General features: G+C 42.5%; 1 long non-coding RNA gene across 1 annotated transcript; it reads right to left on the minus strand.

Moving 5' to 3' along the window:
• Positions 1-358: 358 nt before the first annotated feature.
• LOC138065828 (uncharacterized) lies at positions 359-5429 on the minus strand. The gene is made up of 3 exons (XR_011138894.1): positions 5281-5429; positions 1782-1828; positions 359-819 (listed from the first exon to the last, which is right to left on the minus strand). It is a non-coding gene; the product is annotated as an uncharacterized lncRNA (long non-coding RNA).
• Positions 5430-5913: the final 484 nt, after the last annotated feature.

The raw sequence follows: 5913 nt of genomic DNA on the forward strand, positions 1-5913 counted from the left end.
ATATTTTACTTAAAATATATTGTTTTAAGATTAGTATTAAAATATGTGTTTATAAAAATTGAATTTCAGTATTTTCCTTCTTTTTAATAAAACGTAAATCCAAAAATGAATGTTGGTATTTGAATTTTATACCTTTTAGAGAGCAGAGTGAAAAACCAAGAAAAAAACCTGACAGGAAGAGAAAAAAATGAAATAGAAAAGAAACTGAAAGAAATGAAGGGGGAAAATTGCAAATCTGAGCATTCTGAAAATTATGTTATTTCTGACAAAATGCATATACCTCTGAACAAAAAAAAAGTGTTCCTATTCAAAACTAACATTATTCTCAATTATTCTGCACAGTACCAGGCTCATTTTTCAATGACATCTTCTTATTATTATATATTGTGTTCATTACATGAGAGCCCAGAGGTTCTTAAGCTTCCGTCACGCTGAGTAAGTACAATATTTAGGAAAGATTATCCTCATCTTAAAGAACTGACAGGTTAACTGGCAACAAGATGCAACAAGTGGACAAAGAACATAAGAAGAGAGGATGGGAAGGAGGAATAAGAGAAGGGAACAGGAGCACAGAGCTGGATGAATTCACCATGTATTTCACAAGCGTCTTCTCCTTTGTCTTGTACACGAACAAGCAGTGGGTTTCAGTGTGTCCATCCGAGGTCACCTTTTCCATGATCAGTGAGTATAGTCAGCTTGAGTAGGGATCTGAAGGGCCAGGTGGCAGTCTCTCAGCTGATGCAAGATGCATGGTGAAGGCATTCCAAATAGCACACAAGTTATTACCAGGAGACAAGTCAGCATTGAGGCTGTCACACACTAAAGAAAGGCAGGAGGATGGATTAAACAGAAGTACTGAATAATTTCTCCTTGCACATGGGTACATTTTTAGATTATCTGAAGGAGGGGAAGAAGCAACTTGCAGGCACGGTAGTTACTTCTGTAAGCCCACAGAAAGTTCAGCATTGCCCTCTGGCAGCCACAGTCTCCTGCTTCTCTGCTCATGTGCTCCTATCACTTATGGTAGGAACACAGCTATAACGGAGAAAAGGTCTAAAGTCTGTCTTTATGGTTGTGTCAGGCTCACACTGGGTCTGTGCTTGGGGTGGTTTGGCTGGGCAGTGGCCCACCTTACTCCCGATCCCTCTGAATAACTTTGCATGGCAGGAGGAGAGGGGCTCAGTTTCCCCATTGGTGCTAGGCCTTTGTTCATCCAGACCTCTGCAACCCGAAACCCTCCATTTGTACCCATTTTCCTTGTACCTGACCTGCAAAGTGTCACATATTGAGCACAAAGCTGCACATCGTGCTCCCCAAGGTTAGGGTCATGTCTCCCTCGTTTACACAGCTCCATGCCTATTCCTCTTCCCATGTGTCACAAAAGGCTGAGGACTCTCCTTTTCGGCAGCCCCAAGCCTGCTGTGTGCCTCCAGGCAGTGCCATGCCTAGCACGCGTCCCATCAAGGCATCACCATCTCAGACTCTGTCTGAGAAAGAGGAGCGGTGGGAGGTCTGATCACAGTGTGTCGGGAACGAACACGGTGCTCCTTGCTTGCTAATAGAAACGAACTGTGGCTGCATATGGCAACTGTACTGCTATCCACTGTTCTGAGACTGCTCTTTTACAGCAGGGAAATTCCATTACTTATTGCTCTGGGCTATATTCAGGAAAATATCTGCTGAAGCACTTTTCACCATGGGTAGCAAGTTCCAAAAATTTCTCCCTAGCCTCTTTTATTTGGACTAAACTATGCTCTCTAACACATGATCCTGTGACTTACCTAAGCATTCCTGGTGGCACAAAGGGGAGACTGGAGGAAGACAAAAGCTGCAAAAAAAAATATAAGAATTTAATTTTTTTTTCTTGAATGATGGGACTCAGAGTCTGGGTGAAACTTATATTTTATGGTATTTGTTTAAGATTCCACACGGTTGGTGAAACACCCCCAGTAACAACTGCTTAGAGTCTCACTGGCCAGAAACTTCAGCACTAGCATCTTTATGCCTCTTCTATTACCTGCAGTAATAAACAGCCTTAAAAAAAACCTCTCATTCCCTAACTACAAATTGAATTTCAATAAATGTATGTAATATAGCCACAGGAAAGCACAGGGCAGAGTTGTCTGCAGTCTTAAAATGTTACGTGCAGTCCTCATTGCCTCAAAAGTTTCGATCAGATATTGTTCAGCTCTAATGTATCTGCACTACCTAGGCTAAACAAAGCAAATTAGGCCTGAGTAAAAACCTTCTACTGCAGCTAAATTAAAGGTATAAATAGGGTGTCCTTTGCAGACAAATGGAAGTATGACAACATGCCTGTGGCCTTCAAATTCCCTGGCTAGCTAGCTGTAGGAGAACCTTGACCTGAAATAGGGTCATCTTCAAGGTTGTGACAAATTGGAAGAAGGATCTGTAGGAGCTTTGTGCCAGTCTGGCATTGGTGATATGTTTCTAACTTCTACAGCCTCGTATCATAAGGTTATACTACTGTGTTGCAAACTTGTACTCTCCCCTCTGGAGTATTTGCTGCTCTGGGGAGTACTCCAAAGAAAAGGTGATTCAGTGGCTTTCTGCTCCCTTCACACCGGCAGTGTAGCGTGAAGCAACCCAAGAGACCAAGCTTTTTAGTGCCCAATGTTGGACAGTGTTAAAATAGCTGTGTCCATTAAACTCCATAGCCTGACCTCTAGCAATTCCTCACCTTTAAAAATTTACAGTTATTCTCATTATTATCTTGATCCTGAAAGTGACTCTATCATTTTAGCATTCTTTTAACATAGATCAATCTTTATAACAGAAGGCTCTATTAACATTGCTGTAAAGGGTCAAAGAAGGATGCCAATGGAATATATTTTCCCGCCACTTACAGGTGCGGCCCTACTGATGTTTGTGAGACTGTGTAAGAGGATTTGAGTGTTCAGTATCCATACCTCTCCGTAACACTGCATCCATCTCTAGCCTAGAGCATGAGAAGTGTGGGCTCAGTGTTGTCCCACCATCTTCTCATGTTGTCCTTCTCCCCGTGTTGGTATGTTACCAAGGAGCATGTTCTCAATAAAGCTTAGGCAAGAGGTTCCCGATATGTGGTCTGTGCTGAGTGGTTATCAGCTGGCCTGTGAAATGGTATTAAATAGTAAAATGTGCTAGCTTACAAGTTCCCTCCGGCTGCATGTGTGGTCTGTGAAAAGAAGGCTGAGAAAGTACTAGAGGTTCAGAAGCTGTTGGTTGAGGCATCTTATTCCCACTGAAGTCAAAACAAGCTGTATTAGAGATCAAGTACAAGTACAGCCATGTACAAAATTTTTGTGAATGATGCCAGCTTTTATTTTGTGGTGATTCATTATTCTGCTACTAAAATGGAGATCATAGTCCTTCCATGCACCAGAAAAGAACTATACAAGCAATATTAGGAGACAGCACACTGTTTTCTGCACTTCTACATATTTCCAGTCACAGGTCTTCTGGGAATCTGTCTGTGCCTGGCTGTTCCAGAGGCACAGTAAAGTCCAGAGCGCAAGCAAACTAACTGTTTCTCATGCTGAGAAACTTGGTGACTGCAATCTCTCTTCTTGCCAAAAGTGAGAATGCAAATAGTTGTCATCTGTGCCTGCAGCTGTGTTTGCAAACAGGGCTCATTCACCTCACCATCTACAATGTCATGTCCATGTTGGTATTAGTGAGCTTGCAATGACTGGCAGAAGAAGGTGCTTATGGCAGCCCCAGCTCTTTCGCTGGACAGCTTTTCACTGACTCCTGAGCAGGAGCAGAAACAGCTATGACACCATTACCATCATGGAATGACATAATGACAGTGAAAACTAAAAGTAACATTTACCGCTTTAGTCATAGCTTTTTACTGGTTGCCATGAAATCATGAATGGCGGTGCTCTATAGTGCTGAGATACTGTGGCATTCCCATTTCAGATGTACTGCGGTACCTGAAACACTGCAGCTGCAGGTAAATGTTGACTTTTAATGACAGCATTACATATGGCACTTTCAAAATGATTTATAGACAATAGCCCACTAAGTTCCCCATTGGATTTTCAAAGGACATAACTGACAATATTTTTCCCTATTTCACAAGTACTCCTGGTATTTATTTGGCGAACGAAAGATAAATTTGCCTCAGCTGTGACTAACTGACTTGAATTTCTCAGATCATAGCAGCTCATGCATTAAACCCCAGAGGTCACAGGTTCATCTCCATTGTCTGGATCTATCTTGAGATAAGGTCTTAAATTTCTTATATGTACAAGGCAAAGATATTAAGTAACTTGTCAAACAACAGTAGATGCCACTACTGAAGCTGGGGCATAACTCAAGAACTTCTAGTTTGCAGGATATCTCCATGACATAACTGAGAACAAGAGTTTGAACTAGGAATGAATAAATAAGATGTTCCTACTAGCATTATTACATGAAGGAACCTATAATGACTAGAAATGGAGGCGGAACCTAAATGAAGATTCCTTTGGAGAAATATGTAGTCTAATATGACAAGCACGTTTTGAGCAGAAAATATAATGCCAAGAAAGATTCAGGGTGGACAGAGGATAATTAATTACGGTGTGATAGAGCAAACACAAATATCATAGACAATCTCTGTACCATATAAAAAAAGTACTCTAACATTAGGCTTCAGGCAATGGTGAACAAATGAAAGCTCAGTCAGGCCAGGTGTGGCCAGGGAACTTCTTGTTTAGCCACCCTGAACTTCTTGTTTGGCCACCTTGACAAGGTGGCCATAGCAGATTGTAGTATACGACTATACTCAGGCATGCATTAACTCACGACAAGCATTAACTCACAGCATGTTTCCCTCAATACCCAACTCACTCATGTCATGCCTGCTAATGTGTTAATCCATGCCTGCGGTGTCAGTGCAAGCTAAACTCAGCCCCAGAGTTTCAAGCAATCATGCTGGAAACTCAGCTGGGAGCTGGTAACTCAGAGTGGCAATGAGGCAAACTGCAGCTTTTGATAACACCCTCAGCAATGACTAACTGCCTGAATAGCATTTCAGGTCCCTTCCATTGCAGCCAAACAATAGCCTACACCATCTTTAGCAACATCATATGCTCACGTGAGTTATGTTGCCTTGTGGCAGACTGGAAGTATTTGCTAGTCACTTGCAAGAGGCAGTAAGGACCCGCTGAGCACCACACCACAGCTCTCCGGGGACTGAGGCAGGTGCACAGATGTAAGGGGGGACCTGGCCTGCCCTTCTCCTGGCCCTCTCCTGCCCTTGGCAAGGTAGAAAGCAGAATGGAGCCTCACCACAGCAGCAGCTCTTGTTCCACATGATCCATCTTCCATGTATGGTAGCACACAGCTCTGACGCAGAGAGAGTTGCCAATGAAGCCATGGCTTTTTGCTGCCTCCAAGAGTCTGTTCCCCCAGGGAACTTCCGTCTTTAGCTGTTCCTACTGCCAGAGTGGCAGAGAGAAAAGCAAATGAGACAGTTTAAAAACTTTCCGGCTAAGATTAAACTTCAGTGCATTGCAAATTAAAACAGAATTGTCCAGGGCTCTAAGCCATCCTCTGGTCTGATTTTTAAGAAGGGAAAATCAAGATCTGCAAACCTTAGGTTACATTCAGATAGTTTTCACAAGCAGTCCTATGTCCAGAAAGGCAAATAACATCACAACCAAGTCAAGCCAGGCTTTCTAGTAAAATAAATCACACTTTGATTACTTGCTGCTGATGAAAATGCAACTTCCTTTGACTGTAGTGAGGAGATGGAATCTCTAATACACGCTTACAACCTTTTGCAATTATTACTGCTTCTGCCAGGGCCAGGCAATTAAATCTGCAACTTAGTCTTTGCCTAACACAGTACTGTCCCATTCTTCAAAGGCTATGGGGAAAGGCAGCTGCAAAAAGGAATTCCAGACTTCGGCCAGTCAATCC

Source organism: Struthio camelus, chromosome 1 (assembly GCF_040807025.1).
Source record: "Struthio camelus isolate bStrCam1 chromosome 1, bStrCam1.hap1, whole genome shotgun sequence".
Classification (NCBI taxonomy): Eukaryota; Metazoa; Chordata; class Aves; order Struthioniformes; family Struthionidae; genus Struthio; species Struthio camelus.